We start from the raw sequence: 16,142 nt of genomic DNA, 5'->3' as shown, positions 1-16,142 counted from the left end.
TTATACATTAACTTTGGATGTCAGAAAAACTTGTCAGATATTTGGGGATAATGATATAATATTATGTAAGCTGTACTGTTTGTCCTGCGAACAGTATCCTAGTCTTCTAGAAGAACACACAATGTTGCTAACCACTAACCTACCTGCTCAGGACAGTACAGAAAATCTTTAACTAAACAATGAACTGAAAATTATTTTTATTATTATATTTAATCTTTTTTGATGGGGGCCTTTTGCCTCTCCAATTCTGCATTCCAACATTTCCTCATCCCATTCTTTTTCCCCCATCTCCAAGAGAATATCTTCATCTGCCCTCCCCCTCCAACACACACACACACACACACACACACACACACACACACACACCCCTTTACTGCTCTTCCTATTTTATGAGATGTCAAATCTCTCAAGAGTGAGGTGCATCTTCTCTCACTGAAGCCAGAACAGGCAGTCCTCTGCAGTATATGGTTCTATGGTTTCAGACCAGCTGGCACATGAATCCACATTGGCAGCTCTGTCTGAGAAATCTTGGGGTTCCATGGTTTTTGGGTCTGGATATGAGGTTACCCTCGACATCAACTTCTTCCAGCTTTTCCCTATTTCAACTACAGTGGTCCCTGACTTCTGTCCTTTGCTTGGGCATAAGTATGTGTGTCTGACTCATTCAGATGATTCTTGAGCCTCTTGTAAGGCAGCCATGCTAGGTTTCAATCTGTAAATATACCTTACTATCATTTATAGTATCAGACCTTGGAGCCTTCTCTTAAGATCAGACCCATTATGAGCTGGTCACTGGATCTAATTTCCCTCAATCCTTTTCAATCTTGTCTCTGTAGTACTTTTGGACAGGAAAAATCCTGGGTCAGAGAAGTTGACTTGATGTCATTGTCTTTCTACTGGGAGTATATTCTTCAAGTTCCCTCTCCCCACTTTACATTGTTTCATCAATTGCTCCTCTCTTTGAATCCTAAAATTCTCTCCACTTCCAGGTCTCTGATACAATCTAGAGGGTCCCCCTACGTCCCAGATCTCAAGGCTACCTATTTTCTTTCTTTCTGTTGGCCTTCAGGGCTTGACACAATGAACTAGAATTTTAAACAATTGAGGTTTTAAAAATTCATAAATGATAGAAGTTAGTGATAAAATTAAACATGTTCTAGATTTCTAAAAGTGAGGCACATATGATTTACATATACATAGAGGATTAGTACCCAGAGAACAATAAGGACATGGCCTACAAACGTAAAGAGATGATGGTTATTGGAATAGAGAGCCGTACTCAGTAACTTTGGGGCTATAGAAGATGGTGAGGAAGACACAAGAACCAGTAAAATACATTGCAACATGTGCATGAAATTTCTATAATGAATTTTACTGCACTATATTCTACAGAAGAATGCTGTAATAACCTTGATAAATAAATTTTAATGCTATGTTCCATGTACAACAAAGAACACAGGAAATCTAAAATTTGATCATTAAAAGGGCTTCCTATAGTCTGTGAATAATTACTCTTGTCCTATATATCTAAAAATTAGAAAAAGAAGTATAGTTCATCGCAGAATTGGTGATAATAAAAATGTTAAATTTTTATTTTAAAGAATCAACAATAATCAAAGAAAAATACCAAATCTGTTTGGCTCAAATCTAATAATAAACAGCATCTATTAGCCTCCACACAAAAGCATTGGACTCTACTTACCTTAAATTTTATGTAGGCAATAGCAATCCAGGAGATTCCTATGCCTTACCTCATCAGTAAAATTACCAATCTAAAGGCATATTCTAAAATGAACATAAGATATAATTACAGAAAATTCCTGCAAATGCATAAAGTAATGTGATAGCAAGTTTTCAATGCATTTTTTCCCTACCACAGCAAACAACCTAGGATCTGCAAGTTCGTTTGTGCTGCAGCTTTTTCTCACACTTGACCAGGACACATTTCCTGAAAAACTACAAATTCTTCTCATCCTAACCAGTTTCCCTTTCTCTTTCAATTTTTTCATCTCTCATATGCCAGTTGTTAAATTTTGTTCCAAAAAGCCACTGCAGTGAAAATGATAGGATGAATGCAGATTTTTTCATCTTTATTAACTTGGGTATTTCTTATCTACATGTCGATTGTTACACCACACATTTTTCTTCAGTTTTCTTTATGACATACTGACTAAAATACATGTATCATGTATTTTGCTAATGTCTGCATCTCCATCAATATTATCAACTGCACGTCTTGTTACTGAATCATTCCAAAGTTCAATCAACCTCTTTCTCTCTTCAGGATATTGTGTGCATTCTCAATTTTTAATTCAAGATTGATATTTTCATCTATATTTTCTTATTACCAGCTTCACATGATACATTAATTCCCAATTACTTCACATCTATTCAAATTTCAAATGATACTCCCACTACTTTTTCGTGCAAAGGTGTGCAAACAGGTGTGCGAACACACACACATGAACACATACACACACACACACACACAGTGCTTAAAAGACACACACTGTTATATCCAGACTCAGAAAAGTCTGATATCCCTCAAATATTAGTTCAAAATGATAACATCCTGAGGGGGCAGCCTATGGTAGCATCAAAAACCCTTAGCTGGCGAGGAGCGGCAGGATCTCTGCACCTGAGACACCGCCGGGACCTGAAGGGACAGACCTGATAAACAGTTCTCTGCACCCAAATCCCGTGGGAGGGAGAGCTAAACCTTCAGAGAGGCAGACACGCCTGGGAAACCAGAAGAGACTGCACTTTGCACACGTCTCTGACGCCAGAGGAAAACACCAAATGTCATCTGGAACCCTGGTGCACGGAGGCTCCTGGAAAGGGCCGCGCAGATCTTCCTGGTTGCTGCCGCCACGGAGAGCTCATAGGCAGCACCCTACGAGCAAACATGAGCCTTGGGACCACAGGTAAGACCAACGTTTCTGCTGCAAGTGACCTGCCTGGTGTACACCAGACACAGGCCCACAGGAACAGCTGAAGACCTGTAGATAGGAAAACCTACACGCCCGAAAGCAGAATACTCTGTCCCCATAACTGGCTGAAAGAAAACAGTAAAACAGGTCTACAGCACTCCTGACACACAGGCTTATAGGACAGTCTAGCCACTGTCAGAAATAGCAGAACAAAATAACACTAGAGATAATCTGATGGCGAGAGGCAAGCGCAGGAAACCAAGCAACATAAACCAAGACTACATGGCATCATCGGAGGCCAATTCTCCCAACAAAGCAAACACAGAATATCCAAACACACCAGAAATGAAAGATCTAGTTTCAAAAATATTTTTGATCATGATGCTGGAGGACTTCAAGAAAGATGTGAAGAACTCCCTTAGAGAACAAGTAGAAGACTACAGAGAGGAATCGCAAAAATTCCTGAAAGAATTCCAGGAAACCATAAATAAACAAGTAGAAGCCCATAGAGAGTAGTCACAAAAATCCCAGAAAGAATTCCAAGAAAACACAATCAAACATTTGAAGGAATTAAAAATGGAAATAGAAACAATCAAGAAAGAACACATGGAAACAACCCTGGATATAGAAAACCAAAAGAAGAGACAAGGAGCTGTAGATACGAGCTTCACCAACAGAATACAAGAGATGGAAGAGAGAATCTCAGGAGCAGCAGATTCCATAGAAATCATTGACTCAACTGTCAAAGATAATGTAAAGCAGAAAAAGCTACTGGTCCAAAACATAGAGGAAATGCAGGACTCAATGAGAAGATCAAACCTAAGGATAATAGGTATAGAAGAGAGTGAAGACTCCCAGCTCAAAGGACCAGTAAATATCTTCAACAAAATCATAGAAGAAAACTTTCCTAACCTAAAAAAAGAGATACCCATAGCCATACAAGAAGCCTACAGAACTCCAAATAGATTGGACCAGAAAAGAAACACTTCCCGTCACATAATAGTCAAAACACCAAATGCACAAAATAAAGAAAGAATATTAAAAGCAGTAAGGGAAAAAGGTCAAGTAACATATAAAGGCAGACCTATCAGAATTACACGAGACTTTTCGCGAGAAACTATGAAAGCCAGAAGATCCTGGACAGATGTCATACAGACCCTAAGAGAACACAAATGCCAGCACAGGTTACTGTATCCTGCAAAACTCTCAATTAACATAGATGGAGAAGCCAGGATATTCCATGACAAAACCAAATTTACAATATATCTTTCTACAAATCCAGCACTAGAAAGGATAATAAATGTTAAAGCCCAACATAAGGAGGCAAGCTATACCCTAGAAGAAGCAAGGAACTAATTGTCTTGGCAAAAAAACAAAGAGAAGAAAAGCACACAAACATAACCTCACATCCAAATATGAATATAACAGGAAGCAATAATCACTATTCCTTAATATCTCTCAACATCAATGGCCTCAACTCCCCAATAAAAAGACATAGATTAACAAACTGGATACGCAACGAGGACCGTGCATTTTGCTCTCTATAGAAAACACACCTCAGAGACAAAGACAGACACTACCTCAGAGTGAAAGGCTGGAAAACAACTTTCCAAGCAAATGGTCAGAAGAAGCAAGCTGGAGTAGCCATTCTAATATCAGATAAAATCAATTTTCAACTAAAATTCATCAAAAAAGATAAGGAAGGACACTTCATATTCATCAAATGAAAAATCCACCAAGATGAACACTCAATCCTAAATATCTATGCCCCAAATACAAGGGCACCTACATACGTAAAAGAAACCTTACTAAAGCTCAAAACACACATTGCACCTCACACAATAATAGTAGGAGATTTCAAAATTCCACTCTCATCAAAGGACAGATAATGGAAACAGAAATTAAACAGAGACGTTGACAGACTAAGAGAAGTCATGAATCAAAGGGACTTAACAGATATTTATAGAACATTCTATCCTAAAGCAAAAGGATATAACTTCTTCTCAGCTCCTCATGGTACTTTCTCCAAAACTGACCATATAATTGGTCAAAAAACGGGCCTCAACAGGTACAGAAAGATAGAAATAATCCCATGCGTGCTATCGAACCACCATGGCCTAAAGCTGGCCTTCAATAACAATAAGGGAAGAATGCCCACATATATGTGGAAATTGAACAAAGCTCTACTCAACGATAACCTGGTCAAGGAAGAAATAAAGAAAGAAATTAAAGACTTTTTCGAATTTAATGAAAATGAAGGTACAACATACCCAAATTTATGGGACACAATGAAAGCTGTGCTAAGAGGAAAACTCATAGCTCTGAGTGCCTGCAGAAAGAAACTGGAAAGAGCATATGTCAGCAGCTTAACATCACAGCTAAAAGCTCTAGAACAAAAAGAAGCAAATACACCCAGGAGGAGTAGAAGGCAGGAAATAATCAAACTCAGAGCGGAAATCAACCAAGTAGAAACAAAAAGGACTATAGAAAGAATCAACAGAACCAAAAGTTGGTTCTTTGAGAAAATCAACAAGATAGATAAACCCTTAGCAAGACTAATGAGAGGACAGAGAGAGTGTATCCAAAATTAAAAAATCAGAAATGAAAAGGGAGACATAAGTACAGATTCAGAGGATATTGAAAAAATCATCAGATCTTACTATAAAAGCCTATATACAACCAAACTTGAAAATCTTCAGGAAATGGACAATTTCCTAGACAGATACCAGGTACCGAAGTTAAATCAGGAAGAGATAAACCAGTTAAACAACCCCATAACTCCTAAGGAAATAGAAGCAGTCATTAAAGGTCTCCCAACCAAAAAGAGCCCAGGACCAGACGGGTTTAGTGCAGAATTCTATCAGACCTTCATAGAAGACCTCGTACCAATATTATCCAAACTATTCCACAAAATTGAAACAGATGGACCACTACCAAATTCCTTCTATGACGCCACAATTACTCTTATACCTAAACCACACAAAGACCCAACAAGAAAGAGAACTTCAGAACAATTTCCCTTATGAATATCGACGAAAAATACTCAATAAAATTCTTGCAAACCGAATCCAAGAGCGCATCAAAACAATCATCCACCATGATCAAGTAGGTTTCATCCCAGCCATTCAGGGATGGTTCAATATACGGAAAAACATCAACGTGATCCATTATATAAACAAACTGAAAGAACAAAACCACATGATCATTTCATTAGATGCTGAGAAAGCATTTGACAAAATTCAACACCCCTTCATGATAAAATTCCTGGAAAGAATAGGAATTCAAGGCCCATACCTAAACATAGTAAAAGCCATATACAGCAAACCAGTTGCTAACATTAAACTAAATGGAGAGAAACTTGAAGCAATCCCACTAAAATCAGGGACTAGACAAAGCTGCCCACTCTTTCCGAACTTATTCAATATAGTTCTTGAAGTTCTAGCCAGAGCAATCAGACAACAAAAGGAGGTCAAGTTGATACAGATCGGAAAAGAAGAAGTCAAAATCTCACTATTTGCAGATGATATGATAGTATATTTAAGTGATCCCAAAAGTTCCACCAGAGAACTACTAAAGCTGATAAACAAGTTCAGCAAAGTGGCTGGGTATAAAATTAACTCAAATAAATCAGTTGCCTTCCTCTACACAAAAGAGAAACAAGCCGAGAAAGAAATTAGGGAAACGACACCCTTCATAATAGACCCAAATAATATAAAGTACCTCAGTGTGACTTTAACCAAGCAAGTAAAAGATTTGTACAATAAGAACTTCAAGACGCTGAAGAAAGAAATTGAGGAAGACCTCAGAAGATGGAAAGATCTCCCATTCTCATGGATTGGCAGGATTAGTGTAGTAAAAATGGCCATTTTACCAAAAGTGATCTACAGATTCAATGCAATCCCCATCAAAATACCAATCCAATTCTTCAACGAGTTAGACAGAACAATTTGAAAATTCATCTGGAATAATAAAAACCCAGGATAGCTAAAACTATCCTCAACAATAAAAGGACTTCAGGGGGAATCACTATCCCTGAATTCAAGCAGTATTACAGAGCAATAGTGATAACTATATAATAGTGATACTGCATGGTATTGGTACAGGGACAGACAGATAGACCAATGGAACAGAATTGAAGATCCAAAAATGAACCCACACACCTATGGGCACTTGATTTTTGACAGAGGAACCAAAACCAACAAATGGAAAAAAGATAGCATTTTCTGCAAATGGTGCTGGTTCAACTGGAGGTCAACACTTAGAAGAATGGAGATCGATCCATGCTTATCACCCTATACAAAGCCTAAGTCCAAGTGGATCAAGGACCTCCACATCAAACCAGATACACTCAAACTAATAGAAGAAAAACTAGGGAAGCATCTGGAACACATGGTCACTGGAAAAAATTTCCTGAGGAAAACAACAATGGCTTATGCTCTAAGATGAAGAATCGACAAATGGTATGTCCTAAAACTGCAAAGCTTCTGTAAGGCGAAGGACACTGTGGTTAGGACAAAACGGCAACCAACAGATTGGGAAAAGATCTTTACCAATCCTACAACAGATAGAGGCCTTATATCCAAAATATACAAAGAACTCAAGAAGTTAGACCGCAGGGAGACAAATAACCCTATTAATAAATGGGGTTCAGAGCTAAACAAAGAATTCACAGCTGAGGAATGCCGAATGGCCGAGAAACACCTAAAGAAATGTTCAACATCTTTAGTCATAAGGAAAATGCAAATCAAAACAACCCTGAGATTTCACCTCACACCAGTGAGAATGGCTAAGATCAAAAACACAGGTGAGAGCAGATGTTGGCGAGGATGCTGGGAAAGAGGAACACTCCTCCATTGTTGGTGGGATTGCAGACTGATACAACCATTTTGCAAATCAGTCTGGAGGTTCCTCAGAAAATTGGACATTGAACTGCCTGAGGATCCAGATATACCTCTCTTGGCCATGTACCCAAAAGATGCCCCAACCTTTAAAAATGACACGTGCTCCACTATGTTCATCGCAGCCTTATTTTTAATAGCCAGAAGCTGGAAAGAACCCAGATGCCCTTCAACAGAGAAATGGACACAGAAAATGTGGTACATCTACACAATGGAATATTACTCAGCTATCAAAAACAATGACTTTATGAAATTCGGAGGCAAATTTTCGGAACTGGAAAATATAATCCTGAGTGAGGTAACCCAATCACAGAAAAACACACATGGTATGCACACATTGATAAGTGGCTATTAGCCCAAATGCTTGAATTACCCTTGATACCTAGAACAAATGAAACTCATGACCGATGAACAAATGTGAATGCTTCACTCCTTCTTTAAAAGGGGAGCAAGAATACCCTTGGCAGGGAATAGAGAGGCAAAGATTCAAACAGAAACAGAAGGAACACCCACTCAGAGCCTGCCCCACATGTGGCCCATGCATATACAGCCATCCAATTAGACAAGATGGATGAAGCAAAGAAGTGCAGGCCGACAGGAGCCGGATGTAGATCTTTCCCAAGAGACACAGCCAGAATACAGCAAACACAGAGGCGTATGCCAGCAGCAAACTACTGAATTGAGAATAGGACCCCTGTTGAAGGAATCAGAGAAAGAACTGGAAGAGCTTGAACGAGCTCGAGACCCCATATGTACAACAATGTCAAGCAACCAGAGCTACCAGGGACTAAGCCACTACCTAAAAACTATACATGGACTGACCCTGGACTCTGACCTCATAGGTAGCAATGAATATCCTAGTAAGAGCACCATTGGAAGGGGAAGCCCTGGGTCCTGCTAAGACTGAACACCCAGTGAACTATATTGTTGGGGGGAGGGCGGCAAGGGGGGGTAGGATGGGAAGGGAACACCCATAATGAAGGGGAGGGGGAAGGGGGATGTTTGCCCGGAAACCGGCAATGGGAATAATACTCGAAATGTGTATAAGTAATACTCAAGTTAATAAAAAAAAAGCCTTAAAAAATGATAACATCCTGTTATAACCTCAATTCTCATTAACAAGATCATATAATTCTAGAAAGTTTATGCAAAGTTTCATATTTGTATGTAACCCCTTAATGTTTGCCATATAAATTGTGATAAGACCATGAGAACAGTGGACCCAGAAATCATATGTGTTTAACTTCATCCACTTTTACAATCATTTCTGCATTGCATAAAGTCCATTTCCTTAAACATTTATCAGATTGCTTGTGAGTTTTAGTCTAAATAGTTACGTTTAAGAATTGATACATAGCTCACTGTAAAAATTCTAAGAATGCAGTTTACAGCACTCTGTTCCTCCCTGTTCCAGAGTCAGTCACATCTTCTTAAGCAATGCCAGCCTATTCCTGTAGACACGATGGCAAGGTCGATGTGGGTAGATTTGGCTGAATCGGGTGCCCGGTTCACAGGGTTGCCTTCTCTGCTTCTGGCAAAATGGAGATTGGTGCCATCAACAACCCATTCATTGATCTCAACTTCATGGTCTTCATGTTCCAGTATGACTCTACCCATATCAAATTCAATGGTGCAATAAAGGGTGAGAAGAGGAAGCTTGTCATCAACAGGAAGCCCCTCACCAGTTTCAAGCTGTGAGATCCCTCTTACATCACATATGGTGATGCTGGCACTGAGCATGTTATGGAGTCTATTTGAATCTGCACCTCAATGAAGAAGGTCAGCGTTCACTTGAAGGGTGGTGCCAAGAAGATCATCTCTGTCCCTTTGGCCAATGCCCCCATGTTTGTGATGAGTATGCACCACCAGAAATATGACAAAATACTCAAGATCATCAGCAATGTATCCTGCACCAGGAGCTGTTCATCCCCTCTGGCAAAGGTCATCTATGAAAACTTTGGCATCATGGAAGTGGTCATGTCCATAGTCCATGCCATCACTGACACTAAGAAGACTGTGGAGCTGAGGGCTGAGAAGCTACTATGAAAATCTGGTGTGCGTTGGCTGTGGGGTAGCCCAGAAGATCATCCCTTCATCTACTGGTACTGCGAAGTATGTGTGCAAGGTCATCCCATAGCTGAATAAAAGCTCACCAGGATGACCTTCCCTGTTCCTATCTCCAGTGTACCTGTTGTGGATCTGACATGCCACCCGGAGAACCCTGCCATGTATTATGACATCAAGAAAGTGGTAAGGCAGAACTAGTAAAGAGCATTATGGGCTACACTGTGGACCAAGTTGTCTCCAGTAACTTCAACTGCAACTCCTACTCTTTCACCTTTGATGCTAGAGCTGGCATTGCTCTCAATGACAACTTTGTAAAGTTTATTACCTGGTATGACAGTGAATATGGCTACAGTAGCAGGTGATAGACCTCATGGACTACATGTTTTCCAAGGAGTAAGAAACACTGGACCACCCACCCCACCCCAGTAAGGATACTAAGAGCAAGAGAAAGGCCCTCAGTTGCTTAGGAGTACCCATCCCAACTTTAAAGTCAAGACTGAACATCTTCCTCAAAATTTCTATCCTAGGCAACCCCCCAAATGAGGTGCCTATAAAGCCCTCCTTACTCCCTTGAATACCATCAATAAAGTTTGATGTACACACAAAATATGCAGAATACATGGCAGTAATGGGTATCCATTTTTTGAAAGTAAAATAACTGTCTTGTATGATATGCTTTCTTTATTTACTTGCTTGTTGAAATCATCAAGATTCATACCATTTGCATATTATGAACAATCATAAAACAACAAAAAAAGACAGAAAATTACATATTTGTTATGCTCACGCATGTTTTCTTTTGGAAAATTCCACCAGAACTTTGGATAAATTGTAACATATTCATATATCTACTGCCATACATACTGGAATCTTTTGTGATACTTCACACAAAATTGTAATACTCAATAAATCATTTGGTTTCTGTTTACCAACACTTTCTCAATGTCAGGTTAGATACACATCCTATCTCAATTATGAATTTATTTGTCATGTTAAATGCACCAGTCATACTCTTGTAAGTCTCCACAAATGGAAAAATTGATGAAAATGTTTAAGTGTTATTTTAAAAATTATCAAAATTATTAATGTTGGTTGTGTACATGTTGTAAACTATTCTCATCATGTTTCAGTAACTCACACGTATCTCTAATGGCTGCCATCGTTTTATTATGAAGTGGTATGGGATATTTTCAAATGCTTTTCCTCATCTAATCAATCATTTTGCTGCATACAAGTAATATAATTCAACATCAAAGATATACATTATCTCAGAATAAACAGCAGAAAAAAATGACACAAATGGACCTAAGGAGCAAGCTGCTGAAGCCATTCCAGTAGGTAACAAAATACACGATAATCCTAAACAAATCATAAGAGATAAAGGATAATACATATTAAATCCAATTGCTTCAATTCTCAATTTTTTGCCAAAAATACTAGGATTCCCACTTAAAAGAAATCAGCCAAAGCTTAAATTACCCACTAACTTTCACATATTTATAGAGAGAGACTTCAATGTATTATTATAAACAATGTATTGGTTGTTCAGAAAAAAATCTAAATGGTAATTAACTGCAGGTAACATATATTTGCATGCAAAATATGCTAATAAAAATGTAAAGAACATTACAAATAATCAAAAATGGATAAAATTTTTTCTTTTCACAAGTGGATTATTCTCTCAAATTGCTGAATACTCTGTTATAAAGCCAATCTCTACAGATCCCAGAAATCCGTTTATATTATCAGTCTGGCATGTATAACTACAGAGTATCAAGACTAAGAGAATACCCAAAACCCTTTCAAACTCATGTAAGCTGAACAATTGTTATAACTATTGAAACCAGACAAAAATGAACAAAGAAATTAAAGACATCCTATAATTCATTGAAAATAATTTAAAACATACTCAAATCTATGCAACAAAATGAAAGTTAAGATAAGTTTTCATTACATTAAGGGCATATAACATGTTAACAACACACTTGAAAGCTTAAGAATAAAACAACTTAGAAAACATATGAGGAGTAATTGTAAGAAATAAACAAAATTAGGGGGAATAAGATAGCAACAGAGAAAAGAACACAAAGAATAAAAGACAACAAAGAGTTTTATATTAAAAAAAACTTAATACAGACATACACTTTGCCAATTTAAGTAAAATATCATGAGATAAATTCCAAATTAAAGAAATCAGGACAGAGGATGTGTTCATCCCAAGAAAAAAACAAATAACCCTAAGAATTATAATGACACTTTTAAAATTCTTTACTCAATTATATCTGAAAATTCAAGAAAATTTTTTATTATTCTCAACAAATTTTATTCAGAAAACTTTGATTAAGTTCAAATTCACCTTTTAAAATAAACCTATAATCGTGACAGAAACAGACACAATCATTAAGAACTCACAACCTGACTTCAACCTGTCCTACATATCTAGAGTAACAAAAATGTACAATATTGGTATAGGAACAGACAAATTCATCAGTAGGTTAAAATTAAAGTCCCAGAAATAATACTGCACAGTTGCAGACAATTGATGTTTACAATGAAGCTAACATTATTTCAGGAAGAAAGCAGTGTATCTTCAGGAACTGATGCTGGTCTAACTGGATGTCTGCATATGGAAGAAGGCAAATAGACTGATATTTCTCACCCTGCAGACAATGCAAGTCCAAGCGGAACAAAGTCCTCAATTTTACATTTAAAATACCTCAGCCCTCCTGCCCCTAGATGATGAAAGAATCATGTCACAGTGTGCTTCCTGATGGAGATGAATCACTTCTTCGAAACACTTGTGCACACCATTAAGTGATAAAATGCTTTAAGTGAGCAGTGAGCATCTTTGGGAGCCAGTTAGAAGTGTGGTAGTGAACCTTCACTCTAGTGTTGTTGGGTGCTGAGCAAGTCCTAGAGACCAGAGACTGAGGAACAAGAATGAGGTTATAACTAGACTCTCTTCTTCTGAATCCTCATTTTCCAAACATTTATAGCAATTCCTCAACAGATGCCTTGTAAATGCAGTTGTTGGAATGGATGTATTGTAAGTATGTGAATGTTTGCTACATTATCAGAAAGACCTCAGTTGTGGCCCTCCAACATTATATGACATGACATCATTACACATTCCTTGAAATGCCAGTACTGGAACATACTTTGTAAAGCAGGCTAGCCTTGGGCATATAATCTGTGTCCTTGTCTTCTTATTTCTGTGCTTAATGATGTGTGCCACCACTTCAGACTGTTTTTTGTATGACTGGCCTTAACTACCTAATACAATTCTCTCTTGGTATTCATTTTTCCTTCATAGAAATTAACTTTGTCCTAGGTAGTATTTGTAAACAGAGGCCTTGAATTCATATATGTATTAATTTTTTGGGATGTTCTTCCTGTTTTGATTTTAGATTATTAGTGGACAGATAAAATGATTTAGGAATAGTTTATGCTTTGTGGAGGAAATGAAAACTTTGTTGGAACCTTTCCCAACATTCCATGAGTAGAGAATTCTTGGATCTAAAAAGAGAATCTTCTATTGCAAATGTACTAAACCAATATGAATCCTAACAGCATTGTAAATATTTATCCTTATACTCACAAAACACTACAATCTGACACTTAAGAGAAATATGGATTGAAATAGATGGGTATCATTACTCAGAATCATACAGAAACAAATTCAGAGAATAAGAGATCTTGTGATGTCCATCCCTTATTCATCTACAACACAATTGCACATAAAACTTTGAGTTCAAAGTGGAGGAAAATGTTGCAAGTTAAAATGTTGCAAGATCTAGAGGAACTGGAAGTTTTCTGTGAGATTACTCTTTTACAAATGGTGGAGAGATGGCATCCATAATGTGTCAAATTTGGCTCCCTAAATAAAAATGAGAAAGGGGTGATATTGATAGGCATAGTAACAAGAATGTGTTGAAGTTCCTGAGTACTCAAACATATGCAGAGAATTACAGACAATCAAGGAATGCTGAAATTGGGAGAAATAATCTTCCCAAGGGCAGAAATTTTCAGAAGGTAATCTAACACCAAGATTTCAGCCCTGCAATATTAAATGTATTTTTTATGCTCTATTGTTCTATAAATAGAACAATGCAGGTTCTATTTATATACAATTCATTAATGGATATTATAAATACAATAGTTTTGAGGAGTATACATGAAAAGGATTGAAACATTGAATGAAAAGGGTAAATGATGTGATTAAGTTTAAAAATTTAAAGTAAAAATATTAACCTTTAAAAAGAAGCAAGAGGACAATATTTATCAGAGTATCTTCGTGTCTTTTATTAGATTATTTTAAATGTTCTAATGATTCCTATTGCTTTATGTGACAGCAAATTTTGCTTTAACTCCTAATCCTTTAGAAATGTTTTGGGACATCAGGTACTATCTTCCTTTGGTGAGTATTCTAAAATGGGCAGGTTAGATATTTCTAAGATAAGAAATAAATTGAGGACAATCTAGGATGATGCTTATGATCTGTAAAGTTTAGCAGTAATGGTATACATAAGGTAAGTACCCATTACTGAATATAGCCAACATTTGAGTCAGAGAACATTAAGAAATCTAGGTGGAAGAATCAACTAGTCTATTAATATAGTCATAGAAATAATAAAAAATATTACCCAGTTGTGGTCCCTGAAAGGTACAACAACATTATCCCTGTTGTAAGAGTGTCATAACCATCTAAGGAATAACTAATGTCTTCCTAATCGAAATAAAGGTCCACTTCACAAGATGGTACCCATGCCTGGCACCATTATCAGGGTGGAGGATATGTAGTTACCAAGCTACCTAAATTCTGGAGAAGGATCTAGCAGTAATATTCAGCTTAATGAAAAATTAATAATATTTCTGTGAATCTTATTTTTATATTGATGATGAGTCTATGCCTCAATCCTCATTGAGGGATTTTATTTTCAAAATTTATGATAATTAACTTATGTGTCCACCATCATTCAAATTGGTGAGAGTAATAGAAGGTGGTAGGTCCAGCTAACATCAAATATCTGTATCACACCTTTCATTTCAAGAGTCAATAATCATCCTTGAAGACAAATCAGAAGGTATGTAAAACCAGAGGTAGCGTATGATGCAAGTAAGGTTTTGTTCAGACAGGATAGTGTACTTCCCCTCAATAATTCATTTGTTTTACCAATATGCTCATAACCTTCCAAAACCAATCTAGAAAAATTGAGTAGAGTGCAGGATGTCAGGACATTCCACAAATATCTGAACATATACTCATCAAGATGGCCAATTTATGTCTATACTCTAGTTATATTTCATTTCACTTGACTAAGTAGCAGAATTGTTTTTCTTTCTTCTTTGAAAACATGAAGTTTGGAAGAAATAGTGGTAGGGGATCTGAAAGAGATTGGAAAATTAATAATTTTAGACTAACACATAAAACAAATTTGCAAATACAAAATATTCTAAGAAATATTTAAGTGTTAAGTGTTCTAGGTGCCTTTTGTTGGAAATAATCATTAAAACATGGTAGCACTTTGACACTGAGTCTTCTCTCACTTTCTTAAAAATCTGCCTCAAAGGTTTTATCATCGTCCGCATAACACCTGGTCAGCTTTAAGAGACAATGAAAACTAATGCCTTCTCGAAACCTCTAGTGTTTCTGTAAATGTTCACAAAAACTTTTTATGTACTTTTCTTCTTCTTATCATATTATATTCATAAGTAATCTTGAACCCCAAAGCGAACTCTCATTTGCCACTGGGGCTGAAATGAAAATTGCAATCAGGTAGAGAAACACAAGTTTGTCATATCTTTGTCTACTACAGAGAGATTAGCACCAGATATTTACTCTTACTAAAATTTTGCAGAACATAAAGAAGAAAAGTGGTGAATTGGGACCAAAACTCCTAAAAGATTTCCTAAATTTAAAATTTTGGTTTTCTACAGGTACTGTTTATATCAATATTCATTCCAGTGTGTGCACATGTCCTGTGTAGTTTATAAGTCTTTCTTATCTCTCAGTATTAAAAAGTTAAATTGTACTTAACAGAGGAAATCTCTTTACATATAGGAAACAATGTGTGGAGAGAATATAAAGTAATAGAAATAGGATATGTGGAACAAAAATTCTGAATTTAAGATGATTATAGATGACTGGCTCAGCAGAAGAATTTGAATTTTCTGTTTTTTATAAACTAATTCAAGACCAGAAACCTGGGGACTTGAAGTTGGGGAATTTATTTATTCTGCTTATAAT

At 36.9% G+C, this 16,142-nt stretch overlaps 1 pseudogene; it reads left to right on the top strand.

Annotated features, from left to right (window-relative positions):
* The first annotated feature begins 1,229 nt into the window (after nucleotides 1-1,229).
* LOC148007230 (glyceraldehyde-3-phosphate dehydrogenase pseudogene) lies at nucleotides 1,230-10,292 on the top strand (annotated as a pseudogene).
* Nucleotides 10,293-16,142: the final 5,850 nt, after the last annotated feature.

Source organism: Rattus norvegicus, chromosome 1 (genome assembly GCF_021556685.1).
Source record: "Rattus norvegicus strain SHRSP/BbbUtx chromosome 1, alternate assembly SHRSP_T2T, whole genome shotgun sequence".
NCBI lineage: Eukaryota > Metazoa > Chordata > Mammalia > Rodentia > Muridae > Rattus > Rattus norvegicus.
The sequence above is the reverse complement of the archived record's forward strand: the minus strand, read 5'-3'. Positions and strand labels throughout refer to the sequence as shown.